Here is a 19,673-nt window from a genome sequence, read left to right as displayed (position 1 = left end):
TGAGGCTGCCATCTTCCAGCCCCCTTAACTTAACCCTTGACTCTCCCGCCAAAAGGATGTATGCCCAGGTCATGTCTCCATAGGTAACCCGATACCTATACAGGAAACAGGTGTATTAGGAGCCCCCGCCCCACCAAATACCTTACTATATATGGATGTGAGCCCATGCCCTGCCTTGGCCCAATAAAAGACCCCTGCCTACTCCCTCCCAGTGAGACTTCCCCGACTCTGCTTTCCAGAGTTGCAGAACCTCGCCCGAGGGTGCCCACCTCCTCCCAGCACCACTTTCCTGGCTCCCCTTCTCCTGAGCCTTGAAACTTCGTGGGAGAGCACCTTTAATAAATCTTGCCTTGCGCCTACCTCACCTGGTGTTGTGTTTACCTCGCCCGCAAAACTTTACAGTGACATGATAACAATAAAACTGAAAACCATCCAAATCAGTTCAAGTATTTATTGGAACTTCACAGAAAGAAGTCACAAGAGCCAACTTAAACACTTACAAAATAGTCTAATTTTATTATTGTAAGTTCCTATTACATCAGGAATAAGTTTATCACTAGTACTATATCACCCCAAATTTGATGAAGTTAATTATCTTGTCACAAAGCCATATTTCTTGAAAATCGGTCAGAATTGACTATTCACAAGATATGCACTTAAATGAAATGACTAATATAAAGGGAGATTTTATTCAATAAATTCTTTCACCAGGCAAGACTATAGAAGACAAAGAATAAAGTCACTTAAATGATCATATCCTTACTGGCAAAGAATGCAGGTATTGCTCCTAAAAGTAGTGTTCCTTCTCATTTTTTTTTTCCCTAGAGATTCATGAAAGAAGACTCCCAGATGTGAGAAATCTTCTTTAGAAAATATGTTATCAACATATTTGAGCATATAATTGCAAATATCCAATAGCATAACCATGATTACCTAAACACATTTTAGAAGAGGAAAAGATGTTGAATATAAAGATAGACAATTAGTTAATGAACTGACCTGCTTCATTCATAATCAGGAGTAAATGTAACAAATTAGAAAGTTGTAAAAATAAGAATAGTAATTTTATAAACTAAAGCCAAACATCAGCGGCACTCCCTTACTATCTATCCCCTGTCTTGAGTTGTTTTTCATGTTTCTCCCTTTTTCTGACTTGTATTTGCAGACCTTAAAAATCTCAGAAACACAAGATATACTAAAACATTAAAAATATGGGCCTGGGAGTGACATCCTCAAGATGGTCGAATAGGAGCTACTAGCTTTCATAGATCCAGAGAACCAATGATTTAACAACTATCCACAGACAACAATACCTTTATAAGAGCTCTAGAGTCCATTTGAGAGGCTCTAGTATCCTGGCCAAACCTAAAATCTATGAACGGCCACATTGAAAAGAATGAGAACCATTTCACTAGTGACATTCCTCCCTCACTCTCTACCGCTCATCACTGAGAGAAACCCCTTACCCCTTACTCCCTTTACCCCACAGGGTAAAGAGAGCCTCATGAAAACCTAATGACTCTGCTTTAAGGGCTCCATCAAGAGACCTGCTCCTGCCTTGCTTAACCAGAAAATTAAGGGGATTGGCAGAGCTAGCTCTTCTGGGGAGAGCTAAGAACAGAGAAAAGGGGTAGGGACTCACGGCACTGGCACATGGATCTCATCTCAACAATAAACACGAGAACCCTGGAAGCCAGTCCCCACAATATATATACATCTAACTTTAGAGCACCTAAATACATAAAGCAAACATTGACAGACCTGAAGGGAAAAGTAGACAGCAATACGGTATTGGTAGGAGACTTCAATGTCCCACTTTCAACAATGGGAGGAATATCCAGATGGACGTTCAGTAAGTAAACAGAAGACTTGAACAACACTGTAAGAAATAGATCCAACAGACAGTCCATCCAACTGGACTAAAATACACAGTCTTCTGAAGTGCACATGGAACATTTTCCAGGATAGATCACATGCCAGGCTATAAAAATGTCTTAACAAATTTTTAAAAACTTAAATTTTCCCAAGTATCTTTTCCGACCACAATGAAATGAAAGTGAAAATCAATAACAAAAAAAATGGAAAATTCAGAAGTACAGGAAAATTAAGCAATACACACTTGAACAAGCATTGGGTCAAATAAGAAATCACAAAGGATATTAGAAAATAACAATACAAATGAAAATGAAAATGCCGCACACCAAAACTTACAGGGTACAACAAAAGCAGTATAAAAGGGAAATTTATAGTGATAAATACCTAAATTAAGGAAGAAAGATCATAAACTTACAATTAGTAGATAAATAAGTCCTAGAGATCTAATACACAGTATAGTGAATATAGACAACAGTATCATATGGTCAAACTTGCTCAGAGAATAGATACTAATTATTTCTACCACAAAAAAGAAAAGATAATCATGTTACATGATAGAGGTGCTGACTAGTGCTGCATTGACAATCATATTACAATATACAGATGTATTGAGTCAACAAAGTATACACCTTGAACATATACAATGTTATATGTCAAATATATTTTAGTTAGGAAAAAAAGGATCTCAATTCTCCACCTTAAGAAAGTGGAGAAAGAAAAAACAAAGTCTAAAATTATCAGAAGGAAAAAATAATAAGTGTTAGTGCAGAAAAAAAAATAGAGAATTGAAAAATGGAAAAATTGATGAAACTAGGAGTTGGAGCAAACTAAATGTCCACTGATGGATGAACGGATAAAGAAAATGTGGTATATACGTATAATGCAATATTATTCAGCCTTTTTAAAAAAAGAAAATCCTTGTTGTCTGTGACAACATGACTGATCTTGGAGCACATTATACTAGGTAAAATAAGCCAGACTATGCAGAACAAATACTATATGATCCCACTTATAGCAGGAATCTAATATACTCAAACCCAAAGAGCAGAGAGTAGAATAGTGGTTACCAGGAGCTGGGAGGAGGGTAAGACGAGAAGTATCAAAGAGTATGATATTTCAGCTAATCAAGATGAACAAGTTCTAGAATTTATTGTATTCCATAGTGCCTTCAATTAACAATAATATATTATAATTTTAAAATTTACTAAATGGGCTGATCCTTATGCTAAGTGTTCTTATCTCTCTCTCTCTCACACCCACACACACACACACACACACAGAAAGCAGGAGAAAACTTTAGGAGGAAATGGATATGTTTATAGCATTATGATGTTGATTTCACAGCTGTATACTTATTTCCAAACTCATCAGGTTGTATACTTTAATATGTATAGCTTTTTGTATGTTGGTCATATATCAATGAAGTGGTGTTAAAAACCATGATGTTATTTCCTTATACATGTCTATAACCCAAAGCATCATATTACATACACAAACAAATATTCTAGGTAAAATTCACAAAACTATTTGGAAAAATAATGTGTGTTTTTCTGAATCTTCAGTAATGGTTAATTAAACATGAGGAAGAAAAATTAAGCACTTAGCCTTGGGAAAGAGAGAACTGAAAAGAACTTTGACACTATTATTAAAAAACTAAAAGGCATATAGTAAAGATTTATCAGACTAAGAAATAAATAATCCTACTTACAATAGCAGCAAAAACAATAAAATACTTAAAATAAATTCAACCAATGAGGTGCAATATCTGTATTAGAAAATACTGATGAAAGAAATTGAAAAAAAAAGATAAATGAGTATCCCATCTTCATGGATTTTTAGAATTAATATGGTTAAAATGTCCATCCTACACAAAGCCATCTATAGATTCAATGTAATCCTTGTTTAAGATTTCAGGGGGCATTTCTTTTCACAGAAGTGGAAAAAAATCCTGAAATTTGTATGGAACCACAAAAGACCCTGAATAACCAAAGCAATCCTGAGAAAGCCAAAGTGGGAGGCATCATATTTTCTGATTTCAAATTATATTATAAAGCTCTAGTAATCAAAACAGTATGGTACTGGCAAAAAAAAAAAAAGCACATAGGCAAATGGAACAAACCTTCTATATGGTCAACTAATACTGAAAAGGCATCCAAGTCTACTCAATGGAGGAAATAATCTATTCAACATATGGTGTTGGGCAAATTGTGGATATTTAATATACAACAATGAAACTAGATCCCTAATGTCTGCCTCTCAAAATATTAACTCAAAATGGACTAAAGACTTAAATGTAAGACCTGAAACCATGAAATTCTAAAAAGAAAACATAAGAAAAATCTCCTTGACATGGTTTGTGGCAATGATTTTTTGGGGGTATGAGAAGCACAAATAACAGTATAAAAAACAAGTAGGACACATCAAACTAAAAATCTTCTGGCACAGCAAAAGAAACAATAAACTAAATGAGAAAACAACCTACAGAACGGGAGAAAAAATTGCAAATTATATAACTCATAAGGGGTTAATATCCAAATATGTAAAGAACTCATATTACTCAATAGAAAAAAAAATCCAGTTTAAGAATGGGCAAAGGATCTAAATAGACATTTTTTTTCCCAAAGAAGATATCCTAATGGCTAACAGATACATGAAAATGTGCTCAAAATCACTAATCACTAAGAAAGTGCAAATCAAAACCACAATGAGGTATCACCTCACACCGTTAGAATGGTTGTCAACAAGAAGACAAGAGATAGCAAATGCTGGCTAGGGTGTGGAAAAAGGGAAACTGTGCACTGTTGGTAGGAATGTAAATTGACACAGCCCTACAGAAAATAATACGAAGATTCCTCAAAAAAAATAAAGAAATAGAGCTACCTACCATATGATCCAACAATCCACTCCTGGGTGTATCTGTGTGTTTCTCCAAAACAAATGAAAACACTATGCTGAAGAGATACCAGCACTCTCATGTTCATAGCAACATTACAATAGCCACACATGGAAACAACCTAAGTGCCCATTGACAAATGAACGGATAAAGAAGTGTGGTATATTTGCACAATGCAAGGTTATTCAGCTCTGGAAAAAAAAAAAAGAAAGGAATTCTGCCTTTTGTGACAAGCTAGATGGACCCTGATGACATTATGCTAAGTGAAATAGGTCAGAAAAAGATCAATACCATATGATCTCATTTATATGTGGAACTTTTTTTAATTCATAGAAAAAGAGATCAGATTTGTGGTTACTATAGGTGGGAGGGAGGTGAGGAAACTGGATCTGGATGAAGGTGGTCAAAAGGTATAAACTTTCAGTTCTAGGATAACCACTGGGGATGTAACATATAACATGGTGGCTATAGCCGATGTATTTGAAGTTGTTAAGAGTAAACCGCATGTTCTCATCGTAAGGGACAAAACATTTTTCCCTTTTTTCTCTCTATCTGAAATAATGGATGTTAACTAAACTATTGGGGCAATCATTTACAGTATATGCAAATCAAGTCATTATGCTGTACATCTTAAGCTTATACCATGATGTATGTTGATTATATCTCAAGAGAACTTGAAAAAAAAGATAAAGTCAGACAAAGTGCAATTTCACAACTTTTCTTGAACCCATCAGAGAGCTGAGGTCATAGGACAATCAAGTGGCCCCAAATCTCAGGAAAGACACGCATCTGTAGGAAGTGACAGGAAAGCAAGCGCTTATTTACCTAGAAAAGTTATAGTTGCACAAAAGTAAAAAGGGTTAGCTAGATTAGGTTGGAGAGAGAGCGTGGAGACTTAGGGTGCTCTTGTGTAAGATTTCATCACACACCCCACATGGAACTCACAAAAATATTGGTAAGAGACATAAGAAAGCATTTTTCCTGGGGTGCCTGGATGGCTCAGTCATTAAGCGTCTGCCTTAGGCTCAGGTCATAATCCCAGGGTCTTGGGATCAAGCCCCACGTCGGGCTCCCTGCTCTGCGGAAGGCTGCTTCTCTCTCTCCCACTGCTTGTGCTCCCTCTCTGGCTATCTCTGTTTCTATAAAGTAAATAAAATCTTAAAAAAAAAAAAGGAAGGATTTTTCTTGGTACAAGACTGGGAAAGCAGAATAGCAGCCACTGAGGGAGGAGCAGAAAATACCACCTGGCCTCCTTTCTCTTATGTACTCTGTAGGCAGAAAGTCAGAATTCGTGAGAGAAATGGCAATAGGCTGTGTGGCTTCTTATGCGGTGGTGACAACCCATTTCAGATGGGGGAAAATACTTGTATTATCTATCTGATAATTTGGATATATATAATTTGGATAATATATCCAAAGTATATAAAGAACTCCTCCAACTCAGTAGGAACAACACCACCAAAAACCAACCCAATTAAAAAGTAATCAGATAAATGGAATAGACTTTTTTTGAAAGACGTCCAAATGTTCAAAAAAGTACATGAAAAAATGTCCAACATCACTCCTCATGAGTGAAGTACAAATCAAAACCACAGTGCGATATCACTGCCCACATTATAGAATGGCTGTCATCAAAAAGACAAGTGATAAGTGTTGGTGAGAATGTGGGGAAAAATGGGAACCCTCATACACGGTGGTGGGAATGTTAATTGATACAGCTACTATGGAAACTAATATGAAGTTTCCCAAAAACAGTTAAAAATAGATCTACCATAGGATCCATGAATCCCACCTCTGGGTATATATTGAAAGGAAATAAAAACAGGATCTCAAAGAGCTACCTGCCCTCCCCAGTTATTTGTAGCAGGTTTCACAGTAGCTGAGATATAGAAACAACCTGTGTGTCCAACAATGGATGAAGGGATAAAGAAGTTGCAGCATATGGCAAAATGGAATTCAGCAATGGTAAAGAAGGGAATCTTGCCATGTGAGACAACATAGATGGACCCTGAGGGCATTATGCTAAGTGCAATAAAGTCAGAGAAAGAGAAGTACTGTATGATTTCATGGATATCTTACATGGAATCTTAAAAAGCTGAACTTACACAGAGAGTATAATGGTGGTTTCCAGGGACTAGGGGAAATGGGGAATTGTTGATCAAAGATATAAACTTCTTATTATAAATAAAGTCTGGGTTCTAATGTACAGTGTGGTGATTACAGTTAACAATACTGTATTATAGACTTGAAAGTTGCTAAGAGTAAATCTGAAATGTTCTTACCACAAAAAAAAATTGACAATTATGTGATATGATGGAGTTGTTAGGTAATGCTATGGTGGTAATCATTTTGCAAATGTAAGTTTATCAAATCAACACATTTTACAACCTAATCTTACACAACGTTGTCAATTATATCTCAGTAAAGCTGGGGAAAGAACAGCATAAAACCACCCAGAGAATGTTAGACATGTTTGCAAACTACATCTGATAAGAGGCTAATATCCTGACTATAGAGAACTCCTGAAGGTCAACAACAGAAAACACAAACTGACTTAAATGGACAAGAACTTGAATAGATTTTTTGCCACAGATGATATTCAAATAGCCAATAAACACATGAATAATTGCTCAACATCACTGATCTTTAAGGAAATGCAAACCCAAACCACAATGATAACGTACTTTACATTCATTGGGATATCTATTATAAAATACACATACACATACACACAACAGAAAGGATGTGGAGAAAATTGGATATCTGTATCCTATTTGTGGGAATGTAAAATGGTACACCTGACATCAAAAACTGTATGGCAATTACTGGAAAAAATTGTAAATAGCATTATCATATGATCAAACAATTTAACTTCAGCAATTGAAAACAGAAACTAGAAAATATATTTGAATACCCATCTTTATGGCAGCATTATTTGAAGTAGCCAACAAGTAGGATCAACCCAAATGCCCACTGATAGATGAATAGGTAACAGAATGCGGTATGTACATACAATGTAATATTATTCAGCTTTAGAAAAGAAGGAAATTCTGACATGTTACAACATTGATGATCCTTGAAGATACTGTGCTAAGTGAAATAACCCAGTCACAAAAGAACAAATACTGTGTGATTTCTCTTATGTTAGAGCTAGAAGAATGGTGATTGCCAGGGACAAGATGTAAGAGGAAAGAGGACTAATTCTTCATGAATACAGAATTTGAGTTTTGCAGGATGAAGAGATTTCTGTGGCTGGATGTTGGTGATGGCTGTATACAATGAATGTGCATGATGTCACTAAACTCTATACCTAAAAATGGAAGACAATAACTTTTTTTCTGGTTATGTGTATTTTATCACAATTAAAATTTTGCAGTGCATTTTGAGTAAGAATTTTTTTTTTATTTAGTCTTCATTCTCTCCGTCATATTTTATGCTCTTTTTAGAAGGAGGAGCAGAAATTTTGCTTTTGTTTTTGTTTTTGTTGTTGTTGTTGTTGTTGTTGTTGTTTTTGGCATACTTATACTGGTGGCATAGTCACCTCAGTCTCTAAATTCAAGCAGTGAAGACACCTTCTTCTTGTGCTTTTCATGAACTTTAACCCCTATGATTTTATTGCAGAGGAGTTGAATTTCCAGTGGCCAGAGATCCTTTCTGGGTCAGTACCCAGCAGACCAATACCTTTAACCCACCTTCTTCACAATTCAGTTTTATTTCTAATTCAAGGTAATGTTTGCCTTGTTTTGGAACACTGTTAAGTACTGAGGGCTAGGTTTTTTTTTAAGATTTTATTTATTTGTCAGACAGAGAGAGAGAGAGAGATGTAGCCAGAGAGAGAAGTAGGCTCCGCTTGAGCAAGGAGCCCGACATAGGACTCAATCCCAGGACCCTGGGTTCATGACCTGAACCAAAGGCAAATACTTAATCAACTGAGCCACACAGGCATCCCTGGTAGCTAATTCTTTTTAATTATTTATTATTGCAGTGAATTTGTATAAGAGATTATAGTTTAAAGAGCCAGGCTTACCATCTGACAAGAACTGATGAAACTCTAATAACTCAGAAAATTTAATGAGATTTATTATGATTTTAGCACAGTGGATACAGCAGAAATATGCTACAGATCACACAATACTAGAGATTCCATGAATCTGGACCCTGATAAACTAAAATACATTCATGCAAATATATACCCTAGAAGTCACTTAATAAATTTAACTGGTTCACAAAATTACTTTCGCAAATTTAAAAACATAAAAACAAATATTATTACTAATTTTGCATTTTTATGGCTTTACATTCATATTTGTTTTTCTTGGTTTGAGTATCTACTGTCTATCTAGAAGTCCTACCCTATGCTGTATACCTGTTACTCAATTCTTTAGAAGGAAATGAAAAGAAAAACTATCTTGTTCTGAAATATCTTATAGTGCCCTAGAAAGACACAAAAGCATTGAATTATAATTATCCATTATTAAATAATCAAAGATGCTACTCATTCTGGCTCATAATACAAACTCATTGTAGATCAAAATCTATAATCTGTAGCAAGTTGCATTGTAACTTATAATATTGGCTCTTATATTTGAAATCTCTTGACCTCTTTTCTGTTCATATTTTACTAATCTATTGTCAAGCTTCTCCCCATCAATAATTGTATGGATTTCATAATACAATACAATTTAGTCCATTGCAGAGGACACCTGTCATTTTCAAATGTTCACCTCATTAATCATCAATTTGAATTGCATCACATATAACCATTATTTTAAATCAGATTATCCTAAACATAACCTCAAGAGTTAAGTGAAAATCCGTCTTCAATGCTGAGTATCGGTGAACATGCAGGCTAAAGAAAATTATCCAATGCTAGTGAAAGATTTCTCCAAAATGAGCTGAGAGAACAATTCATGAACCTTACTCAGAGCCAAAAAGACAAAATCTGGTTCTTTAAGAAAATCTCTAAGTTGAAAAATATTTAACAGAGGGATGAAGAGAAAAAGGTAAAACACAAAAAAATGCCAGAACTGGAATGCAAAGAGTGATGGGCTACAGAATTCAACAGATATTTAAAAAATAAGGGGATATTATGAATAACTTTATGGCCTTTTATTTAACAGTGCATAAGCAGTGGACAAATCTCTTGAAAGACAGAATCTATCAAAGCTTACTCAAAGGAAACACAGAACTTAATTAGCCCTGCATACAGTAAAGACATTGAATATGTAATTTAAAACACATTCAAACCGAAAGTTTTAGGCCCAGATGACTCCACTGGTGAATTATACCAAACATAAAGGAAAGAAAAAAAATACTACCTGTACTGAACTATCCCAAAACTTGAAGAGAAAGTCATACAATAAAACTCATCCAAAAGAATGTTGATTCTCTAATACCAGAAAAAGTAGACCAACAAGAATACTACAGAGCATGATCCCATGTAAATATAGATCCAAAAATCCTAGCAATTCAAATCCAACAATTACATAGAAATGGTAATACATTATAACCAACTGGAATTTATCCCAAGGATGGAATGTTCATTTAATTGTAGAAAATTAGTATTTTTACTATATTCAAAGTATAAAAAAGAAAAGCTATATGGTAATCAAGAGATTCATAAAAAGCATTTCATAAAATCTCATGTACCTTCCTAATCATTATTAATAATATACAAGTATCAGTTAACCAACTATGGAAGGAACTTTCTCAGCCTGATTAAAAAAAAAATCCCCCCAAATTCTGCAGTTAACATCTTATTTCATGGTTCATGCCTGATGCTTTCTCACTAAGACTGCAAACATGATACGGATGTTTGTCCCGCCACTTCTATTAAACAGTATCCTGAAGGTACTTGTAAGTGCAATAAAGCAAAAAATAAGTAAAAGGCATCCACATATGGAAAAAGTAAAACTGTCTTTATCCACTGATATGATTGTTGATGTAGAAAAGCCTATAGAATCTACAAAATAAAATACTGTATCTAATAAGCGAGGTGAGTAATATTGTAGGTTATAAACTATATATAAAAAAACCCTAATCATATTTCTATGTGCTAGCAACTAGCATTTGACATAACGTTTTTTAAAATACTATTAACAATAGTATTGGAAATATGAAATACTAGATAAATTTGTAAAAATAGATCACAAATGTGTGTATTGAACACTATTAAACACAGATCAATTTTAAAACTAAAGGTTAAATAAGTGAAGAAATAGATCATCTTCATGGATCAGAATACTCAATATTCTTAAACTCTTAATCCTCTAAAAACTTCATCCATGAGTTCAGGATGATTTTCTTTTAATTAATGGTCAAGTATATTCTGGGATATGTATGGACCCATAATATCTAAAACAACTTAGGGAAAAAACCTTCAAAGATTTACTCTCTTGAATGTTTTCAAAATTTCCTAAAAACTGAGCCTAAGATCTGGACTCCTCTGATTTACAGAAAGGATGCTCTCAGGGTAACAGAAGCAAATTAGGTTAGAGAGAGGGTCTGAACAAGGATACTGGCTAACCTATAATCCAGTCCGATCCCAAAGGGGAGTGCTGGCGTATGAATTACCCCACAGCATTGGTCCCACCTGATGGCGAGGAAGGGAAGCCACCTTCTGCATATACATTTTTCTGGTCATTAGCTAATAATTGCTTCTGAGTGCAAAATAAGGAGCATAAATGTCAGAGCCAGGCAACTCCTACTGGCCAACAACAATTCTGTGGAGAGGGGGCAGCTGTCAATTCTCCAGGAGCTGACACTCAACAGGAGCTGAGCAATGAGTAACCTGGCCCAGTAAAGGGACTCTGGTTGGGGCATCAAAGTCATTCACTAGAAAGGGTGAGTACATGGAATTACAGACAATCTCTTTTTGTGGTGGTAATAATAAAATTGATACACGAAAAGGCGATATGCACAACTAAGCTAATAATATATGACATTTAATGATTTGCAATGTCTTGGATACAGTGTTAAAGCTTTATACTTTTGTATCTTTTTTGAAAGATTTGAATTAAATATGCTACAGAAAAATAATTTAATCTAAAATATTTAGGAATACTAAGTAGCCCTTACAAAACATGTTTTACAGTATCAGGATATGCTGAATGTTAATGATTGATTTTCCTATCCATAAAGGCACATTACAAGACAAAACATACAGCAAAATTTAAAGTTACTGTTTAAAAAGGATAAATGCATACATGTATTTAAACATCTTGGAATGACAAAATATTAACATGTTTATCCCTAGGTGTTCAATTAAAGTTACTTTTATTTTCTACCTACTCTCTTAGGTCTCCGTTTAAAAAAATACTTAATTTGAAATAGAAAAGAACCACCTATTGTATATTTATATGCAAAAATAGTATTTGTAAAACTAATATACATCATTATCATAAAATTGCATATGTACTAAATATGTGGATATATAATAGGATTATTATTAAAGCATATTAAAACAACTATAATTTTGATACTTTAAAAATTTTTTAAGACCTTAATTTGAGTGAGAGAGAGCAGAAGTGGTAGGAGCTGAGGGAGAGAGAGAAGCAGGCTTCCCTCTGAGCAGGGAGTCTGATGGGGGGCTTAGTGCCAGGACCCTGAGATCATGACCTCAGCCAATGGCAGACACTTAACTAAGCCACCCAGGTACCCCAATTCTGATACTTAAAAAAAAAATCTATCATACTGTTATTTTGTGTTTGATCCTAACTATGTGCTAGATACTAAACATTTATTTTTTAATATGCATATCTTATTTCATTTTTCTAAGACCCCTAATAAAGAGATTTTATTTTCATCCCCATTTTACAGACTTGCTCAAGGTTAAACAGTTACTGAGAAGCACTTCAAGATCTGTATCCAGGTAACGGTACATCAGAGCTCCCTGACCATAACAACGGTTCATACTCAGTTCCAATTTCTTCAATAAACTGATATTTATCTCTTTGCATTTGCTGCTCTCTCTACAGATTTCCAGCAAATGAATCTATTTTGAGACTGTGCTGGAAAAGGAGATGAAAATATAAGTCATTAACATAAAATGTCTATCTGACCAACAGGTGTTAGAAGATCAATCATAAAACATAAAACTTTTAGCCTGGAGGCAGTGTATTTACTGGAAATGGTCTTAATCATGTAAGGCAGGACCTTCATAGTTCACTAGCTTACAAAGAATGAAGTAGCATTACAAGGTCATGTGAGACATCTAGAATTCAATTTCTTGTTTTCTAAAGGCACAAGCACCTTTCTGTTATAAGATTCTATTTTTGAGGATTAGTCACTAACCTGCCAAGTTATCAATTATTTAAGTCAAAGCAATTATGTTACCATCTCTGAACTGAATGCTGTCTTCCTTTTGTAACTCTTACCCACAAAAATTCCATTTATCATTTATATTTCAGGCCCATGTGACAATATCCTGAATGTACTTTCCAGTCATCACAGTTTACTTTGCTCTTTCCTCTAAAACACATGTGACTTATTGGTGATACTCACATAGCACCTAGCATTTGATGCTTTGTTTAGTAACTTTTATATAGCATCATTAGATTATAAACTCATGGAGGACAAAGGCACATCTTTTTTTTCGTTCGTAGTACCTTCTGCAGTGCTCCAGACTCAATACACAATTGTTGAATAAATCATGATAGTTGCTTTTAATCAGCTGCTCTTCTAAGATGCCAGAAAAGGAGTCCATTGTGATATTGAATTAGAAACATACACAAAAGAGCTGCTGCTTCTACAGATAAGAGTCACTAGTTCAAAGCTCCATAGGGAACAGATTCTTTGGAGACAGGAAAAGCCCATTATCAGAAAAACATGACAGGATCCAAAGTTTATGCACATAGCTATGTGGCAATTTTATACTGTTGAATTTGGGAATTAATTATCATAATTTTGAATAGAGGCTGCTTAATGTTTTCTTTTGACTTGATCTCGAAGCTATTTGTTCTAGTTCATAATAATTTCTAAGGCTAAAACATTAGAAACACAAAATTTGAATTGTTTTCCTCGTTTTCATGGTTTAAAACCTACAAAATGTAGGTACGGTATAAAGCAACATAAACACTTCAAAAGTACATCCTTTTGGTATATATCAACAAGCAGGACAAAAAAAATGACTTCTGGAGTTAAAGCCTTATTATAGACAATATATGATGTGCATCAGGTGTCTTGTTTTAGACACTAGAACTTAAAGAAATTTCACAGGACAGTAGATAACTTCTCACTAACAGCCTTCTATTAAAGTTCGCTTTTGAGCAGTACATTAAATGACTGAAAGAAAGGATCAATGTAACTTTTCAAGTCCAGTGCACAGTTTTGCGAATTTGCAACAGTAATTTGTGAAAAAATTACTTCCTGGGAAGAGGTTTAAATTATTATTATGGGAATTTTCATTTTAAAACTATTAACAGACTTTGATGCATGGTACAATTATTTGTTTAAGAGCATTGCTCATTGATCAGAAAGTGTATTGTGTTTTTTTTTTTTTTTTTTTTTTGGTGAGTTTTGTTAAACATGCTGCAGGGGCAGTCTGTTGTAAAGGTTTCATGTTTTATTTTCAGCATTTATGTAAGCTTCACCATGCTCATTTTCTAATATGATTAGATGGTTGTAAATAAAATGCACTGAAGCAGATACAATCTAATAATAACAATGCTGAGCAACTGGAAAGACTATAATAATAGCAATGAGATTCTTCAGAGAGGCAAAAAGAGAAGTACATTTCATTTGAAGTATCGATAACAAAGCAATACCAAAAACATCTGAAATATCATAAAAAGCAGCCTGTGTGCAGAGACCCCTTTTCTAATTTCATGAATTGGCTTCCATTTACTCCTCCAAGCAAGCAGGAATGTACTTTTGGAAAAGCAATGCCATACTTAATTCATTCTGACAGAATCTTTAATAGTGCATTCTGGTGACAAGAGTGCTCAAATGGCTGTGGTACCCAGTGAAACAGAGCCTAATTATCTTATTAAACCATTGTAGAAGGCTGTATTTATTTATCAGTGGGAGGTGTGAAAGAGGGGCGAAAAGGAAACTTATTTGGATGAAGGTTATGAAATGTGCAGTTTAACTGTCACTATAAAAATAAAATGTGCGTGGGAGACAGATTTAGAAAAAAATGTGTTGTCCTTTTTTTACTTTAAACAAAAAAAATTGCTGGGGTTAGAATACATCCTAACCTGCTATTTTTTTTAAACATTTTAAATGATTTTTTCTTTTTAGCAAGTAGGAAAGTAATCACTTCCATTTCTATTTAAATATTTAAAATTATATTTTCAGAAAAGACTCTATGAGGACATTTTCATTGCGATAACTGAGTTCACCAACAAAACGCCTTACTTAAATAAAAATCATAGTAACATTTTCTATGACTATAATCTTTTGTAGCTTTATCTTTTATATATTATGTGTCTCAGAATAGAACCCTGGGAATTACAAAAGTAATACAAAGAGGCTGCATGCCTGGTCTAAAGATTTCCTTGAAGAAATAATCATTTTAGGTGATTAAATTGCTCAGTTTTTAGTTTGCAAACAGTGAATGAATAAGAAGTAAATGTTTTAAATTCGTCCTGTGTATCAACTATCATATGTACATTATCCCTCTTACTAGGTTTATGTTGGTTGTACTCCATTTCTATTTCTTTTTTGTATTAACCCTTTCTTCTTCTTATGTTGTTGTTGCCTTAACATATTTATTTCAAGCCTATAATTTAATTCCATTTATTTTTTTCAACATTGGAAAACCATGTTGAAAGCCTTCGATCATCATTGTAAAACCCAGGATGGGCACATCTTTGTGCTACGAAAGAGTTCTAGGACACCCCTTTTTCCCTTCCTCCAAAATTCACACAAAACCTACATCCACACACACCTTATTTGGAGTCAATGATTCCTTCTTTTTTCTCATATGTTCAGTTTTGTCATATTCCTATAGCTTGACTAAACACTCTGGATTCCAAATAATCGTTTGTATTATTATTTGCTTTTTCTGTTAATTATGAGTTACTTGAGGCTAAGAAACATGTTAAACTACTCTTTCACCACAGCTGGGTTAGTAATGAGTAAGCTTTCACTATTCATTTGTTGAAGGACTATATAAAAAGACCAAAGGTATATGAGAACACTTTTAGTATACCACCATAATTTTTATATTAACCTCTGCATTTTTGGTAACTTTTCTCCTGTACTTATCTTTCCTTCTCACTAGATAACTATGGCAATATTTATTCAGAGTTATAAGTGTCTTGAATTTTTTTCCTCCTCTTGTGAAATATACAGCAACTTTCTATTTTTAAAAATGTCATTAAGGAAGAACATAGGTAAGTGTAAAACATTATCACAGGGAATATCTTATAAAAGTCAATTATTCAGAAATATAAAACAAGTCATTTTATTTGAGAGATCTGGCATGTTAAATTCCATCATGAGGTGAATATTTTTAATAAAGCTATATACAACCTCTTGAAAATAAATGGCTTAAGTTGAAAAGGCAGTCAGGTCTTTTATAGCCTAGTAGACTACCAAAACCTGATGCACAATTGGAAGCTGATTAGTTAACTAATTTTATTCACATGGCTAAGTTATCTTCCTCTTTTTTCATCAGAGGTATAGTTATTGAATTTGTATACAAAATAGAATTAATTGTAAGCATTCTTTCTAAGACCAAGCATGGATATAAAGCAGAATTGTTTAGTCGAATTTTCAAGAAGTAAGGGTTTTTGAGTATTTTCCTTAAGGAAGCTTGCTGTACCTACTCAATTTTTAATTTTCTAAGATATAAAGTTAAGGAAAAAAATATGTGTAATTTTAGATACCAGAGTGTTCTTGGAGTCTGAGCCAAAAGAAAGGGCTTTATCGCTTTTGCTATGACTTATGATATAGATGACATCAGTCAAGCTGCTCATCTTTCCTCTGCATCACTTCCCTCATGCACAGTAAAAAGATTAAAAAATGCTAACTACTTCATAGATTTGTAAAAGTTAAAAAAGGCAATGAACGTAAAGAAAATATGCAGTGTCTGGGGTGCCTGAGTGACTCAGTGGGTTAAGCCTCTGCCTTCCGCTCAGGTCGTGGTCCTGGGGTCCTGAGATCGAACCCGCATGGGGCTCTCTGCTTGGCGGGGAGCCTCTTTACCCCCCTCTCTCTGCCTGCCTCTCTGTCTACTTGTGATCTCTGTCTGTCAAATAAATAAAATCTTTTTTTTAAAAAAAAAAGGAAAGAAAATATGCAGTGCCTGACAGACTAAACACTAGATGAAGAAAATGATTATTTTATTTTTGTAGATGCTTTTAATAATATTAGTATTACTAAAAATGATTCATGGATATAATCAAGCATGCCTATTTTTACCATTAAACATCACTCAAAAAGATAGAAAACAAAGTACTAAAATTGAACATAGGAACCTTGTCACTTAAAATTGCAAATATTGTTCACCAGACTTTCTGTAAGTCTGTACTTTGTTTCACTTATATAACTAGGAGCATAAGAGATTATTTAAGAGCATAAAATATTTAATATATATGGTTAATGTGTTGTTTATAAACTTGTAAATTTTAAATGATTTATTATTTTATTATATTTGTAAATTATTTTATGTTCATGAAAGTGCTTTAATCATAAATCCAATTTCAAGGATCCTAGCATGGGGGTCTTGGCAAAGTTATAATTTATATCTGAATGTATAACATTAATATGAAAAAATAGCAAAATCTAATTCAAACAGGCACATTCATGCATGCATGGGCTGTTAGTGAAGGCTATTTCTTCTTATGCATAATAATCTTAAATAATCTTTCTCAAAATAACAAAAGCAAAGATTTGCTCAGTTGGGTCTTTCTTCTCATTATTTCATAATTTGTTGAATTTACACTTAAGTCACAGAAATTTTATTTCCCATGAAAACTGAGAGAATAAATTCATGTAATTATTTACTAAAGTCTACAATGCCTCAGTTTGGTTTGATTCCTATGTACGTTAACAAACATACTTTGGTTGATTGCAACATCTGGAAGCATAATTCATTACATGAGCTCTTTTCTTCTTTTTCTTTCAGAGAGAATGCAAAAGAAAGAATTTCCAAGACATTTTTATTCTCCTATGGTGTCAGGAAATATTTAATTTAATTAAATATTTAATTAAATATTAATTGATCTCCTCCATTTTACTTAATTAACTATTTTTTTAAAAGATTTTATTTATTTATTTGACAGATAGAGATCACAAGTAGGCAGAGAGGCAGGCAGAGAGAGAGAGGAGGAAGCAGGCTTCCTGCTGAGCAGAGAGCCCGATGTGGGACTCGATCATGACCTGAGCCGAAGGCAGAGGCTTTAACCCACTGAGCCACCCAAGTGCCCTAAATAATTAATTCTTGATACGTTTGCTTGATCACTACATTATATGAAACATACATATCCGGGGCAACATTCTTTTCTGGCTCTGAACTAGATTTCTATACATTATAAAATCCAAAATGATTAACATGAGTCGATATAATAACAGATTTGTAGTCAGTGTACACAACTGTAACTAGAATGGAAGTAAACCTGGGTAAGAACATTGCTCCCCCCTTTTTTGAAATTACCTACTCTCCTATTTCTACTTATTATTACTGAGGTCTTATTTTTGGTAGGTAGACAAAAATTTTAGTCCATATTTTAGGTGAGACATACCAGAGTGCAAAGCCATATCAAATCTGAGATGAAGGAAAAGATATCCTATTTTCTTATATGCCACCTTCCTGAATATAAGGCAGGGAGAGCGATTTTCAACCTGTTAGTCAACTGTAGAGGAAGGATTGGAGTTCTATCTCCCCAAGCATGTGGGAACTGTATGGCTACTCGAAAGAAAATTGAAATTATTCCTAAGACAAGATGCTCTGGGAGGAAATGGCCATGTATATGTTAGGCCCTAGTAGCCGAAGAGTCTAGATAGGTAGTGTGTATATGGCTTATCAAAAAGAGGAAAGCAGCATGTAATAATCCAATCTTATGCCATAAATCATGTATCTATATGAAAGACTTAAAAAGAGCTGGCAGGGTACTTTCTTAGGTTAGATATTGTTTTAAGTACACAAAAGGTCTTTTTGAATCACAATTACCTAAAGAGGTAAGCACTTTCTTAGCATCACTCAAAACGTTAATGATACAATCAATGATGATATATTTGATATCAGGATATTAAGAAAGAACAAATTTAATATGTACTTCAAGTTGTGTTTGGTGTTCATGTGTACATGCACACACAAACCTGTTGCTCCCAGGGCAAGCAATAACAAAGCTTAGTGGAATCATCGTAATAAGCAACAATGTCAATTATATAACAGCTAATCCTAGCTATTCATGAGGAATAGAAAGAAAACTTTGTAAATCCCAAAATTGACCTCTAGTTTTATTATTTATTTTAAATGATCTGTGCCTGACAAGTACAAGATGACAGAAGTTCAGTGTTCTGCAACAGTTAGCTCTTAGTATACAGTTGTCCAGCTCATTGACCACATTTACTCAAAGAGAATAAAGTTGACAATTTAGTGGGCATTAGTCCATTATCTCGCCCCAACATGTAAAATCTAATAGAAGGATGATAAAAACTTAATTCTTCATCTGGTTTAGACTAAAATATATGTTAGAAGGTTTTGCTCATTTTTAGATGCAACACGAACACAACAACCTAATATGCCAATCTCAGAATATTTTCATTTAAACTTATGTGGAGGTTTCAGTGAAGTATGAAGAAAAAACAAGTTAAATTTTTGTCAACATCTTAAGATTTACTCAGATATTAGAGTTCTGGAGAACTAATTTAAAATGTTGATCCTGGGGCGCCTGGGTGGCTCAGTGGGTTAAAGCCTCTGCCTTCAGCTCGGGTCGTGATCCCGGGGTCCTGGGAT

Source organism: Mustela erminea, chromosome 15 (assembly GCF_009829155.1).
Source record: "Mustela erminea isolate mMusErm1 chromosome 15, mMusErm1.Pri, whole genome shotgun sequence".
Classification (NCBI taxonomy): domain Eukaryota; kingdom Metazoa; phylum Chordata; class Mammalia; order Carnivora; family Mustelidae; genus Mustela; species Mustela erminea.
The sequence above is the reverse complement of the archived record's forward strand: the minus strand, read 5'-3'. Positions refer to the sequence as shown.